This window comes from Castor canadensis, chromosome 18, assembly GCF_047511655.1.
Source record: "Castor canadensis chromosome 18, mCasCan1.hap1v2, whole genome shotgun sequence".
In the NCBI taxonomy this organism is placed as follows: Eukaryota; Metazoa; Chordata; class Mammalia; order Rodentia; family Castoridae; genus Castor; species Castor canadensis.
The window spans coordinates 5,174,371-5,190,396 of NC_133403.1; the positions used below are offsets into that span (position 1 = coordinate 5,174,371).

At 37.6% G+C, this 16,026-nt stretch overlaps 1 long non-coding RNA gene across 1 annotated transcript; it reads right to left on the bottom strand.

The window, feature by feature from the left end:
- Positions 1 to 5,762: 5,762 nt before the first annotated feature.
- On the bottom strand, positions 5,763 to 11,673 carry LOC109675990 (uncharacterized). Its single transcript, XR_002211495.2, has 3 exons — positions 11,548 to 11,673; positions 10,430 to 10,543; positions 5,763 to 5,884 (listed from the first exon to the last, which is right to left on the bottom strand). It is a non-coding gene; the product is annotated as an uncharacterized lncRNA (long non-coding RNA).
- Between the last annotated feature and the right edge of the window lie 4,353 nt (positions 11,674 to 16,026).

Genomic DNA, 16,026 nt, shown 5'->3' on the forward strand with positions numbered 1-16,026 from the left:
TAAGCAGGGAAGTTCTGAAATCATGTTCTTTAAAGTCAGGTATGAGACAATGTGTCCACTGTCCCCACATTTGTTCCATATAATGCTGGAACTCAAAGCCAGAGCAATAAAAAAAAGAGATAGAAAGAGAAGGGAGTCCAAAAACGTTGGAGAAAAGTCAATTCATCACTATTTGCAGGTGATATTATTTTTTTCTTTTATTATTCATATGTGCATACAAGGCTTGGGTCATTTCTCCCCCCTGCCCCCACCCCCTCCCTTACCACCCACTCCGTCCCCTCCCTCTCCCCCCCACCCCCTCAATACCCAGCAGAAACTATTTTGCCCTTATTTCTAATTTTGTTGAAGAGAGAGTATAAGCAATAATAGGAAGGAACAAGGGTTTTTGCTGGTTGAGATAAGGATAGCTATACAGGGCATTGACTCACATTGATTTCCTGTGCGTGGGTATTACCTTCTAGGTTAATTCTTTTTGATCTAACCTTTTCTCTCGTACCTGTTCCCCTTTTCCTATTGACCTCAGTTGCTTTTAAGGTATCTGCTTTAGTTTCTCTGCGTTAAGGGCAACAAATGCTAGCTAATTTTTTAGGTGTCTTACCTATCCTCATCCCTCCCTTGTGTGCTCTCACTTTTCTTTGAGCACAGGTGGTATTATTTTATACTTAAAAGACTCTGAAAGTTCCACCAAAAAACTTGAGACTTTTATGGTACTCAATCCTAATCCTCATACCTGTCACAGATTGTAAAATAGACTAAGTGCTTAGATAACCATTTGAAATGAAAAATAGGCATAGACATCAATATTTACTGAGCACCTGGTCCACTCCAGAAACTGTTCTAGATTCAAGGAAGATAGCAGTTGAATAAAAGGAAAATAAAATCATTACCTTCTCAGAGGCCATGCTATACTGAAAAAGGTGATGAATAATCAAGGAAAGGGTTAAATACGTGTGTTGGACCAAATCGTGTTCTGTCTTCACCGTGCTAGGTGTTCTGTGATATGTCATGCTCTGGTCCTCAGTTTCCTCTTTTGATCAAATGTGGGCGTTTCCTAAGATAGCCTCTCTATGGGTCAAGAGATTCCAATAAGACGACAAATGCTGATCAAACACTGAAATATCTGCCACACAGGGTTATTGCTGCTTATTGCTTGCATGTAGGCCCAGGATTGTGTGGAGAGGAAAATATTGAGACTAATGTTTTGGGAAAGGATCGACCAAATCATTGCCAACATTATCAAGGATTTCATGTTTCTGCCCCAACTTTTCATCTGTTGGTAGAAAGTACAATACTGATTCCCAGCTGAGTCAAAATTTCAAGATCCCTGCACTAGGGCTGGAGATTTCCCTATCACAATGGTCTAAGCCCCAAGCTACCCTTCTGATTATTATCCCAAACTTGGAAATCAGTGGAAAAGAGACAATTAGGGGGTGAGAAATGTGGGGTTTCATTGTGGGGAGGAGGGATGACCATCCACTTTAGCACCCTGTTTTGGACTAAGAGGAAGTGAATATAAAGAAGGTGGCTAGTCTGCAGAGGCACAGGACATCGCTTTTTCTCAGACATCCTTTCTTTTTCAACAACTATGGAGCTTGTGCTGCAGATTTCCTACTACTAGGGAGGAAATGTCACTAGAAGTGGCTAATCCACCTCTTTATTTCAGCCAGAACTTTGCTCAAGTCACAGACCTGCTGTGTGGAGCACTCCATCCCTTTACCCTGCTGTGGGTCAACCACTCTACAATTTGGCAGTTTCTTGTACCACACTCTTACCATATGTCCCAGCAGTTAGACCCCAGGGGTTATATGCAAAAGAAATGAACATATGTGCATATAGAAAGTTGTACACAAACATTCATAAGAGCAGTATTCATAATAACTCAAAACTGGAAGCCACTCAAATATCCATCAATTGAAGAATGGATATACAAAATATGGTATTTCCACAGAACAGAACAGGATTTAGCAACAATAACTATTTGATGATGTACCAATACATGTTAGAACATTGATGAACATTGAGAGCGTTATGGTTCTTGAGGCATAGCTCAAGTGGTAGAGCACCAACTTAGCAAATGTGAAGTCCTAATGATATTTAAGGACGATTGTATTTGAACTTTGTTGCTAGTACTAGGTATTGAAGTCAGGACCTCATCCTTGCTTGGCAAGGGCTTTACCACTTTAGCCCATTTTGGTCAGGTTATTTTGGAGATATGGTCTCCAGGCCATGCAACTTTTCTGCCTGGTTGGCCTGAAACACGATCCTCCTAATCTCAGTCTCCCAAGTAGCTAGGACTACAAATGTGAGCCACCAGCACCAGTCTTGTGTTTCACATTTTATAAAATGGTATAAATACCCATACATCAGAACCAAAAGAAAACAGATCACAAGAGGAAATTTTAGATTTCTTAAATTTATTTCCACCTGGAAACCTTTGGGGCTTAAAATTTTGAGAACTCATAGGAACAACTTAAATAGTGAAAAATGTCAAACAGCCTCCATTTGGGTTTAGGCACTTTGCAGAGTGAGGAAAAAGCTGATTTGGAAAATAGGGAGCATTTTCTCCAGGTGCTCATGTGCTGAGACAAACTGTCACAGAGAGGGGAATGGCACCTGATAAGTTGAAGCAGTCCAGGCCATTTCCTTTTAGCTTCTCTGGGTAGAAACCTTCACAGCTTTGTTTTCAAAATTCAAGTAATTTAAATATAATTTTGATATTTTCCTTTCCTCACAGTTGACCATTTGTTAAATGAGTTTCCTATTTTGCATACATGTTTTGAAAGCTTAGTTTGGGTCCTCATTCCTCCTAGGTCACTCATGGAATGAGATGCTTGGTGAATTCACATGACTGGTGGTTATCTTGTAATGAATTTGTAAGGCAACTTGATTTTAAATCTCCAATAAGTACAAAGTAATATTACTCTTTCCATGACCTGAATATGAAATATATTGCATGATCTATTTTGGACACATATTTTAACTTCATTTGAAATTTTTAATAATCTATCTAGAATCTTCCAGAATTATGAACATGGATGTAGGTATTGTTCACATTTCAAATCAGGAATGCAGCCTCTTTTTATTCTTAACATAGTTGTTTTCCTCTGGAATGACACTGAAATTTCCAAGATTTGGGGACATGTGAAATATCTTTGGTTAGAGAACAGGACTATAGCATCATGTACTGGGGCAGGTGTGCTTTCCAAACATTCTGTGATGTCTTGTGATCACTAGGATATGGTGATGCACATCCTGCCTGGTGTCCCAGTGGTCACTCTGTGAGATGGACAGTCACATTTGCTAGCAGTTGGGAAATTCTCAGGTTGATCCATATAATCCTGCAAGATGGGAAACCTGAAATGTTGTGGCAGAGGTGAATTCACCTTGAGCTTCTGAATATTGTATCTTTACATGAACATGTGCCATTTCATACAACCTCTTTTCCTCACTTTTTTTAATGCCTCCTTTATCTCCTGATTTTGCATATTCTAATTTTGTCATATTACTCCATTTGTGCTTTTGATTATTGTATCAAATTTTTGCCCTATATATTTTCCTAAATTTAGAAAAAATGAGGGGGTGAATTCAGGTATGATCCATTTGATATATTGTAAGAACATTTGTGAATGCCACAATGTTCTCCTTCCCAGCACAACTAAAATTTTTAAAAAGAAAAAATTGTACATTTCCTGATACCAATTTAGGAAAAATCCTTCATGAAAATAGATACAGGGGAGCACACTCATACTCCTTTTGTCAAATCAAGAGAGTCATGATACTAAATATGACAATAAGCATTGATGAAAAAGGAATTATATGTCACAGTCTCATGCATGTATGTGTCTGCTTCCAATAACAAATGTTAAAGCCATAGATATAGAAATTTTAGACTGGAAAAATCATGGGTTTTCAAGCGTGCAATGTCTATGGGGTTGAAGAGGCAGAAAGTTGTTCAAAGAGTTTCTTAGTTATCATTTTAAGGAACAAGAAATCAGTAGTGCTAACTGCTCTTTGATTTATAGCATTGGTCCATGTGTCTTCTGTCTTTTCTTTGAGATTAATCTGGCTAGAGATTTATTAATTTTGTTGATCATTTCATAGAACTTGATGTTCAATTTGCTGATTTTCTCTGTTAGTTTCCAATTATTCATTGCATTGATTTCTGCAATAATTTTTTTCTGCTCTCTGTTGCACACAATGCTCTTTTTTCTAAATTCTAAGGAGGAAACTTAGATCACTGATTTGAGGTATTTCCACTCTCTTGGCATGCAGTGCTCTGAATTTTCCTCTGAGCCTTCCTGTCACTGCACCCTGCAAATTTTAAAAAGCTTATTTTCCTTTGATTTTGTTCAGAATATTAAAATAATACATGGAAGCTTCTTCTTTGACCTAAGTGTTTTGTAGAATTTGTTGTTTAATCTCAAATATTTGGTGGCATTTCCAATTTTATTTCTTTAAGGAATTCTAATTTAATCTACTAGTGGTCTGGAAGCATATTTTGTATTCTTTCTTATTGTTTCAATAAGTTTGAATAAGTTGAGTTCTGCCTGTGGTTTGTTTCGTGTGACCTTGAAAAGAAACTGTACTGTTTCATTGTTGAATGCAGAATTGCACAATTGCCACTTATATCTTATTGATTGATGATGTTCTAATTAGATTTCCAGGGCAGCTGTGACCAAGGACCAGATTGATTAGCTTAAAATAATAGATGTTTGTGGCTTCAAATTTTGGCAAACTGCAAGTCCTGAGTCAAGGTGTAGGCAGGACCATCGTCCCTCTGAAATTTGCAGGAAAGAATCTTTTCATGCCTTCTCCTGGATTCTGCAGTTTTGCTGGCAGTCCTTGGTTTTCCTGGCCAGCAAGTGCAGCACTTCCCTTTATGCTTCCATCATCACATGGCCTAGGTCATCACATGGCCTTCTTCCCTCCTGCATCTGTCCCCTCTGCTTATCAGAACACCAGTCATATCAGCGGACAGGCCTATTATACTCCATTATTATTTCACTTTACTGATGTATCAAGGAGTTGGGTGCTAAGTTGTGCCCACGCATCAAGGATAATTATACTGCATGGAGAATTGATCCCAGGGTCATGATATATTCCTCTCTTTTTTTCTCCATAATCTCTTCATCCTGAGATCTGCTTAGTCTAAGATTAATTGACCATACCTTTTTTTCTTATTGTTATGCTGGGTAGAGGTACCTTGTAGCATTTACAAAGGTTCTTACAATGTATCAAATATACCATACTTGAACTCACCCCTTCCACTGGTCTCCTTGATCTCCCTTCCCCTAATTCCTGGAACATTCTCAATATGCATCATTTTTGCATTTACATACATGTGTATATATTATTTGCCCCGTATTCACTTTCCTATCCCTCTCTCCATCTCCTGCACCCTCTCACTGGTGCCAACACCCTCCTGTCCCCTCTCACACAGAATCTGTTCCATGCTCCTGTTCTCCAAATTCCTACAAGAAAAAACATAAATGATGTTTTTGCTAGTTTGAATTAAAGATTGCTACACAGGGAGTTTCCTTGTGTTGTGTCCATACAGATGTGTCTTATAACCCCAATTGGTCCATCTCTACCAATCCTCTTCACTCCTCCCTAGTCCTCTTCCCAGGGTGGCCCCAGCTCTTTTAAGATTTCTATATTCATTCCTGATGTGTATAGTGAGCACATCAACCAAATTCAAGTTTTTAGTTTCCTTCCCTTGCCCTATCCTCCCATGCACAGCCTCCCCTTTGTGACACATGTCCTATAATATTGCTGCATTTATTTCAGGTCTATAATCTGCATATGAGGGAGAACATGCAGCTTTTGGCCTTCTGAGCCTGGCTAACTTCACTTAAGAAGATGTTCTCCAGTTCCATCCATTTACCTGCAAAAGAAAAAATTTTATTCTTCTTGTGGCTGAGTAAAATTCCATTTGTATAAACCCCACATTTAAAAAATTCATTCATCAATAGTGGAGCATCTTGGCTGTTTCCATAGCTTAGCTATGGTGAATAGCCCTGAAATAAACATGGGTTTGCAGGTTCCTTTGTTGTAACCTGACTCACATTCCTTCGGGCATATCCCTAGGAGTGGTATTGCTGGACCATATGGCAGATCAATTATTAGTTTTTAAGGAGCCTCCTTATTGTTTTCCATTGTGGTTGTACTAGCTTACATTCCCACCAGCAATCTATGAGGGTTCCTTTTTCCCTGCATCCTTGGTAACATTTGTTATTGTTTGTGGTAGCTACTCTAACAGGAGTGAGGTAGAATTTTTGTGGTTTTTATTTGCATTTCCTTTATGACAGGGATAGTGAGTATTTTTTCATATGCTATTTAGCCATTTGGACTTCTTCCTTTGAAAAAGTTCTGTCAGTTCATTTGCCCATTTCTTTATTGAGTCATTGATTTTCTGGGAGTTTAGTTTTTTGAGCTCCCTGTATATTCTGGTTATCAGTCCCTGTCTCATGTATAGCTGGCAAAGATTCTCTCCCATTCTGTGTGTGGCCTCTTCAATTTAGAGACCATATCTTTTGTTGTGCAGAAGCTATTTAATTTAATGTAGTCCCATTTGTCCATCTTTCCTCTTTGTTGCTGAGCTGCTTGTGTTCTACTGAGGAATTCTCTACCTATGCCTATTGTTTCCGGTATATTTCATGTACTAGCTTCAAGGTTTCAGGTCTGATATTAAGGTCCTTTATGCACTTTTAGTTGCTACTGGTACAGGATGACAAGCATGGATCGAGTTTCAGTTTTCTGCAGGCAGATGTCCAATTTTCTCAACAATATTTGTTGAAGTGGCTGTCTTTCCTCTGTTGTATGTTTTTGGCTTCTTTGTGAAACATTAGGTGGGTGTAGCTGCTTGGGTTCCTTTTCAGGTCCTCTATTCTGTTCCACTGGTTTTCATATTTGTTTTTGATCCAGTACCATGATGATTTTACTGCTATTGTTCTGTAGTGTAGTTGGAAGTCAGGTATTGTGATACCTCCAGCATTGCTCTTTTTGCTGAGTATTGCCTTGGCTATTTGTGGTCTCTTGTGTTTCCAAATGTACTTTCGGGTAGATTTTTCAATCTATGTGATGAATGTCATTGGGATTTTGATGAGAAGTGCATTAAACCTGTAGGTTGCTTTTGATAGTATAGCCATTTTTACTATGTTGATTCTGCCAATCCATGAGCATTGGGGGATCTTTCCATCGTCTGTAATCTTCTTCAATTTCTTTCTTCAATGATTTGTAGTTGTCTTTGTAGATGTCATTCACATCCTGTGTGAATCTTATTCTTAGGTATTTGATATTTTGAGGCTGTTTTAAATGGATTGCTTTCCTATATTCTTTCTCAATCTGTTCATTGACTGTACTTTTGCTTTTAGTTTTTCAATTGTGTCAGCATGTTGCACTGAGTCTTTATTTTTAACCATCCGGTGTCTTTATATTTAAAGTGATTTCACACACAACACATCTTCTTTTTTTTCTAGGGAGGCAGGAAGAGTGCTCAGATTTTGAACTCAGTGCCTTATTCTTGCAAACAGGTGCCCTACCACTTGAGGTAGGATCACAGACATGATCCACCAAATCCAGCTTTTGTCACATCTGGTATTTAAACCATTCTTCCAGTCTCTGTATTATAATCAGTGTATCTAGATAGTTCACATTTAAATTGATTACCAATGTATTTGAATTTATATTTGGTTATTCACATTTGTTTTCTATTTAGTGAAATTTATCATTTTGTTCTATTTTTTAACCCACTACCTCTTTTGCTGCCTTTCTCTAGTTTTGATAGCACATGTGATGGGATTTCTTTTGTCTATTGATTTTAGATGACAGACTTCCTTAATTTTATTATTTGTTTATTTGTGGTACTAGGCTTTGAATACAGGACTACTACATTGCTTGGCATGTAATGTACCACCCAATGTTTTCTTTTTTGCCTTCACTGATTTTTCATCTGGACTCTTTCTTGTTTTGGCCCAGCCAGACTGGTCCATATGACCCTCTTCTTTTACATTGTTTTAAATGATTGACTTTGAGTCTTTCATTTATACCTACCTAGGTAGTACAAATTTCCTCCTTCCCACCCCTTCATCATTGCTATTGTTCACATCAGCTTTTCATTTTCTATAATTGTCCAAATCATTGTCATTATTACATTGAATGCACTGCTGTTACTAGAACAATTAAGAATAAGAAAATAAGACCTGGATATATGGGCCAGGTAGTAGAATGCTTGCTTAGCAAGCTAAGACCCTGAGCTCATTCCACAATACTCACAAAAAATGTGAGAAAACAGAATATTTGTTTCTTCATTGTTGACTCCTTCACTGACATTATTCTTTCTTCCCATTTTTTATTTGCTGGTCTCAATTGAATCTGTGCCATCTTTCTTCTCCCTGAAGAATGTCTTTCAACATTTCTTATAAGGTGGGTCTAATTGTGACATATTGATTTAGTTTCTCTCAGAGAAAGTCTTTGTTTTTCTATCCAAATAAAACAAACTTCACTAGATGTAGAATTCTATGTTTGTGGTTTTTTTTAAATCAATACTACAATATTTTTACTTCACTCTCTTTGATTGCATCATTTCTGATGACAAGGCTGATGCTATTCTATACTTTCACCCACGTAGTTCGGAATGCTTTTCTATAATTGCTGTCCAAACATGCTTGATTCACCAGTTTAATGCAGTTTGAGTATGATACACCAATATTCAAGTTTGTTAGTTTGATTTTAGCATTAAACTTACTTGATGTTCTCTGAACTTCCTACATTTGTCATTATTTTCTGTCAAAGAATTTGTTAACTTCTTGGTGTGATTAAATGAAAATATTTCTTTTGTGTTTTTCTATCTCTTTCTTCCTCATTGTCCTCCTACTTGTGCTCTTCCTCCTACTGATCTATTCCCATCATGTTCTTTTTGTAAATACACAACTATACTTACATTTTGTAACAATATCATTGTTGTTTCCTCAGCAAGGCTTGTATATTCAATTTTTCCCTAAATTTCTATTTATTTTCATTGTGATTTGATAATTCCTTTCATACATATTGAAACTCACTCATTCTTTACTCGTCTGGATGTGTACCCGATTGATGAGTCCCTTTGAGGCATTCTTCATATATGTTGTGGTGTGTTTGATTCAACCATCTTTTAGTATCTCATTTTTAGAGAGTCTGTCTCTGAACTTTCACTCCCAATCATGGCTTGCATTTTGTCTATGATTACTTTTGTGCTTTAACACCATAATCATCATTCTATTCAATTCCCAAAAATGTACCATATGCTACTCTCCTCTGTGAAATGCTTACCATCTTCACCCTGAGGTTTTCTCCCTGTTAAGTGACCAAATAAATCTTTGTTGAAATTTAAGCATAATGAGTCAGTGTACAAGAACTAAGGTAACTGGGATTTTGGTGTGAGAAACTATGTAAATCAGGATAGGAACTGGGATGAGTTTTATTTTTCTATACCTGGGTGTTCAAGATGGATTGACTGTCTCTACATTCCTTTTTTTATTCCTTTCCCTATGTCTTTGGGGGTTTCTTGCTATTCTTTCTAAAAAGAGTACGTGTCTTGCAGCTCTCTTATTTGCAATTTCCTATTAATTTATTGAATTGCTCTCAATGTGTGTGTTCCTATTTTCCACTGCCAATTTTTTAATAAAAGTGCTGTCTTTATTGCAGTGTGATTATATATATTCATATGTAAACTAATCAAATTGCAAGTGAGACAAGAGGTTCTGTTGGAAAATTTGGAGGAATTTTCTCCAATTCTCTCCATGAAGTTCCAATATGGACCTTCAGATAATGTGACTAAGTAGTAGAAATGCCATGCTCAAGTGGAAATTCTCTCTCCCAACACTGAGCCTGCCCTGGTGTCTTTGACTGTGCATAGCAAATTGGAGAGTGAGAAGTGCAGACACAGGACAGGAGAATCTCCACAAGTTCCCTGTTGACTCTCTCAGTTCCAGTAGTTTCAAAATGTTTCTGCAGATGTTTGTAAGGAAATAAGTCATGGTAGCTCTGTAAAACTATAATAAATATATAACATCTCGAATATGGAATAAGTTCTTTTTCAAAAGGGTTTTGTGGTGATATAGTTTACCTTAGTAAAAGAAAAGAACTCAGACAGTCTGTGCTTGAGTAATGACTGTCATAGACAATCTTGCATCTCTAGATCATAGTATCTCATGGTTCTGAAGGAGACCCTAGTGTGTGTGACTACAGTGAAAGCTCAGTTCTACCAAAATGGAGGTGTCAATTAATTCATGATCATGTTCACAGTGGGCTCTGTGATGGAGAATTAGACTAAATGTTGGGTTCACCTAGAGGGAAAATATTTCCAGTGAGAGGTGGAAGAAATGAGGGCATCCATGCAATAGTTTGGGATGTCGAATAAGGTTGTTAACAATCAGATCACCAAACTCACCTGAGTGAGCTCACCAAAGACATGTAGGCATTCTCTTTGTGGAACTAAGTGGGATGTGGCTGTCATGGCTGGCAAAAGCACAGTGTAGTTCTCTGTCATCCAGTGTATAAGTCACTGCAAGAATATGAGTTTATATTTAAATCAGTTTAATAAGTGAAATTAACATTCAGAACCTTGTCTCACTAGCCATATTTCACATTCCCAGTGTACCTGTGTTTATAATGTGGAAAGAACATTCCATCCTTTTGTAGGCAGCTTCTCCAAGCCTGCCCTGGGGTCTGTCATAGATATCTGATATCTCTATGTGTATGCATCTAAGTTAGAGTTACTGATTGACCCAGTTGGAGGTGAGAGGGATGGCAGACCACGGGAAGTAATAATTCCTCATGTATAGGTTTAAAGTAATTGAAGTGATTGCAATTTCTTCCTGCAGCCTTCAATCCCATATGGATTTCAGGTGTCTGAGAATGCACAGAAAAAATCAGGGACATACGGTATGAGCCAGAGCAGCCACAACTGGCATATGGAGGAAGGAAGCTATACTTTTTAACAACTGATTGGTTGTTCTTGTGTTTCTAAATATTGTGTCATGCAGACTATACAAGAGTCTACAAATGAGGAGAAAGACCTCTAGGAGGGCAACAATATGACAAGTTTTACCCAATGGGATCCAGTTTTGGGAAATATTTGGAGGACAAGGAAAGAAAAGAAAAGAGAAAGGAAAGGACCTAAGATGAAAGGGCATAGTAGCAGAGACTAGAAAAGGAAAGGAATGCAAAAGAAAGCAAAGAAAAGAGAATTATGCCTGGTTTATTCTCCCATATTAATGATAATAGTTGGAAGTTTTATGTTCAGTGTGCTGTTGGTACAAGTATGCTTTCTTGAGTATTTAAAATATTGGATATTTATGTATTCAAGAAACTTTTTCCAAAAGATGAGCTCTTTTCACTGCTTTTTCACAGCAAACATCAACATCCTGGGTTTTGATTGATCACCACTTTGTGAAATAAGCCAAAATAGTGATTCTCTGGGTATGGCAATACATACTTAGAATTTTTTTTGTTGTCATGAAATATGTCAGTTGGTCAAAGTATAAAGAAAAGAAATGTATTTCTCACCTCTATGGAGAGTAGGTAGTCCTATTCAAAATGCAACCTTAAGTTAGCTGCAGGCTTTCATGCTGGGTCTTCATATTTCAGCAGGCTGTAGGAGAGGACTTCTGCTAGGACAATATTTGCTCACTTACAGTCTTGTCAGTGGAGATAAAGCTTCTCCAGCTTGTGGCAGTAAGTGATAAGAAGTGTGGCTTCTTCCTCTGCACTATCAGCAATCCAGCACCACCTTCTTTTCTGTCATCTCAGCCACTCCTGAATCACAAGGCACTGCTAAGGCTGCTGAATTCAAGAATAATTCCTATGGAATTTCTGTGTATGTCCAGCAACATAGAGAAATGAGCAGGGAGCACAACCTGGGTCCATGTCCACCTCCACAACTCACTAAAAGCAGAAGTCTTTAATTTCCTTTTGTAAGGCCTGTGCATAGCTACCACTGTGTCTATCCTACATGCCTGGGCACAGTGAGAAGCAGGACATGTGATGAGGAGGCAGGAGCTGTGACCTGGCCTCCACCTCTTCCTCTTTAGAAACACACCAGGGGATCTGCTGTTAGATACACACAGTTTCCTGGAGCTTATCACTGTTTTGACTCATGCTGTAGAACTATTTGTTTCGCACACTCACTTTAAACTGTCTATGTGCTCTTCAATTTAAGTAATCATTCAGTCTGTTTTAACATGTATTTTATCACTTTACAATTATCCAGTATGGAAAGAATTAGAGACCAGTGTTTCTCAAACTGTAAGAACACCAGGCACATTTTTATCATGAAAGTACATCAGATGATGAGTAAAAGGAATGTAAGAAACTTGTAGCTGTGGTTCCCTTAACCCATCTCCATGAGCATTGATTGCCTTCACATGTGTACTTTGTTCACTTTAACTTACTCAAATTTTGTTTGTGTTGCAGAGTCCTATACTGACATAAGTGGGAATAGAGACCTGGACTCTTGGGGCTTAGAAAAACGGAATATTCCTGAATAATGGGAAACTCAGTCAGGATGTGTCTTGGATAGACAGAAAACCATAATGATATTTTATTTTGAATTGTATGTATTAAGTATTAATTTAATTGCAAAGAATAAAGATAAGTTGTATATGTTGTGCTGAAGCTGGCTGTATAAAATAATAGCCATTTATGTCCTATAATGTTAATTTGATGATGATTTTATATAAGACAGATATTAGTTTAGTCGAATAAGTTCTATATTTTATGTTTGATATTATTGATCTAAATAATTGTTAGTTTCTGCCACTTTCTTCAATTTTTTTTCTATGAAATGAAACTCTTCAAAGGAAAACACCCTAAATAGAGGTGGAACCTAATGGAATATGAGGCAGTCACCACCTGTCCAGCCCTGCATGGTCTCCCTTGTCCTCTACGCATCATTTTATCTCAATTGAACACACTAACAGTCAAGTTAGCACTTTCTTCTGTCCTTATGTCAATGTGTCTCTAGGGTCTTTGTTGAATGGAGTCTGTGTGCTCCTCATGATGTCTACATCAATGTTGTAGAGCTTCTTTTAACTTATGGATGATAAGATGACAAAAAAGGCAAAAATGATTTGAACAGATATTCCAAAGTGTGGTCTGTGAATAATAAGCTGGGATGCATAAAATAAGCATAGGGTGGGGCTTTTTATTTTTGAAAGGTGTTGTAGAAACACTTTCTTGGCTGTCCTGGAATTCCTGGGCTCTAGAGTGATTCTTCTGCCTCAGCCACTTGAGATAATGTTGGGTCCATGTCGGTTATACAGTGTGATTCAGTGGAGACCATTCTTTTTTATATTCCATTTTCCCACTCCCTTCTAATCCTTGTTTATAAAGTGCTTGGTGAGGTTCATTATACTATCTTCAACCACACACATGTAGTGTATTTTGATCCTCCTCCATCTCAGTAGTTTTCCTTTTCACCATCCCCCTCATGTTGATCGAACCTAAGACCACCCCCCTGTCACATTCATATCCCATGATTATCATAATCACCACCATCTTCCATATAAGTGTAGGTTCACAAATTAGTGAGAACATGCAAAATTGGGCTTTTTGAACTTGGCTTATCTCACTTAGCAACTTGATGTCCAGTTCCATCCATTTAAAAACAAATGACATGTTTCATTTTTCTTAATGACTGAGTAACACTGTGTGTATATATATTCATATATATACATACATATATACCACATTTCCCTCACCCATACATGAGTGGTGTTGCACTTACTATCTCAGCACTTGAATTACTTCTTTCCATTCTCTCTTTCCTTACAAGGTTACTGTAGAGAAATCTGCCAATATTCTGATGCATTTGCCTTTTATATGTGACTTGAACATTGTTTCCTTGCAGCTTTCAATATTCTTTCCTTGTTTTTTATAATTTTAATTTAAATTATCGTAAGATAATATTGGCAGCATTTTTTGTACAACTGATCCTCTTTGATATCAATGAGACTGGTGTCCTTTAATATTAGCATAGAGTATTATTTTTCTAATAAAATAATAAAAAATTATAATAAAAATTGTATTATAAATATAAAAATATTTACATTTTTATAATATAAATTATAAAAATAATCCTTGATTACTTAGGAGGCAAAACTTATGTTGTAAAACCAAGGGGGTGAGGGAGAAAATAACGAAAATGAAGATAGGGACAAGGGAATGGATGAGTGAGCATTAAAGGCATATAAAACACTAGTGCAAATGGATATAGTTCAGTTATTGTGGGCAAAGCTGCTAATGTAAAGGACTGCAAAAGGACAAAAACTTAATAATAAGAGAGAGAAGAAAACCACTAGCAGAATAGTTTGTAAATAAGAAATAATGAACGAGAAAAAATGAAAAAGGAGAAAAAAGATAATATAAATGAGATAAAATAAATTCTCAATTGTATTTTTAAGAGTCTGTTGCTTTGTTGTTCAGGAGAAGGGTCAATATCTGCTGCCCTCTCTCTGTACATTAGGTCCTGTACTCTAATCTCTGGTCTTCATGCTTTAGTTTGCAGTTGTGTTCTGTTTAATCAAATGTCCTCAGCAGGGCCACTGCCTGACAAGTTGTAATCTGAGGCACAGCCTCATCTATGGTGAAGTGGGGGCAGTTATAGGTGTGAGAGGTAGTAGTTATGGTATATTTTGGGATCCCCAAGTGCCTACTACTGAGTCTGAAAACACTCTGCCACTATTGAAGCACACACCTTTGCCTGTTCAGGGATTCCCATGGGTGCTCTGGCTCATCCATTACAAATTTTTCCTCTTTCCACCTAGACCTTGACATTAATATTTTGGTTGGAAAGTAACAGGTGAATAGATCCTGCCACTTTGGTATATGTGCAAACTACCGGGTTGGATGGGATATGAGTATTTCAGAATCCGCAGGCTTATCCAAAGTTTTCACCGGGGTCAAATGTAGTAGAGTGCATCGTGGGTTTGGCAGGGCAGCATCTCCCGAGGGTAGTAGTGTTTATAGAAATGTTCATGCAATTCCACCCCCTCAAACACAGTCAGGGGCCACATGTGGGAACCTTTAATCATTCTGCTTAGTCAAAATTTTTCTCAGAAGTCAGATGTAATACCAGAAACATACTTTGTTGGCCTCTAGGGCAGCCATCAGGACAGAAACCTGTTTGTCCCAGTGGCTGGTTTCAGCACAGACCTTCCTACTCAGACAATGGGTCACAGATGCCAATCAGCTTCTATTCAGAACAGCAGGTAATGTTTGCCTACTTGATATTAAACCTCGGTACAGTTATTTTATTCACGGTGTTGCCTTTGCCATTCACTCTTGTAGGAATCAATGCAAGAGATTAAAATAAAACACACACACACACAAGGGGCGTTAGATGGAATGTGTACAGGTCCTTAACCATGCACCTGCACCTGATTTCTGAATTTAGAGGTATAGATAAGAGATTAGCATTTCTAGCTACTATCTGTCCTTTTATTCACACACTCTTTGTTAGCTCACTAACTTCCCTATCTCTGCTGGGGCCACGTAACTGAGAATTTATTTCACATTTGTAGAGACACAGGCATGAGATGCCTGTCTATAGTCAGCTATCTTGGAAACACTTGACTACCTTTTTTTTTAACTCTAAGAAACAGATTCAGGACTTGTTTGATGCACACTTCACTGGGCAGTCAGGGACAGCCATGTATCAGTGTTCAACAGGTAGAGCTAAAATTCTAGGTCAAGGGCATAACCTTTGTTCCTAAACTGCTCTTTCTAATATCTGGTTCAGAAACTCAGCTGGGGATGAATTATTGGGCATAGCATAGGACCACCTAAACCTGCGACCAATTCTCTGAGCACATTTGGTGACCAATGAGGAGAAAAAACAATATTCAGATTTGTCGCAGTTGTAGTGAGTTTCATTAAAATTCTAAAACAAATAAGACAGTTGTGTGTGAAGTTGTGCCACATGTCTGCCTCTATGCTTGAGAGCTTCTTCTGTTTTATATATGATAAGATGAAGACAAGGCAAACTAT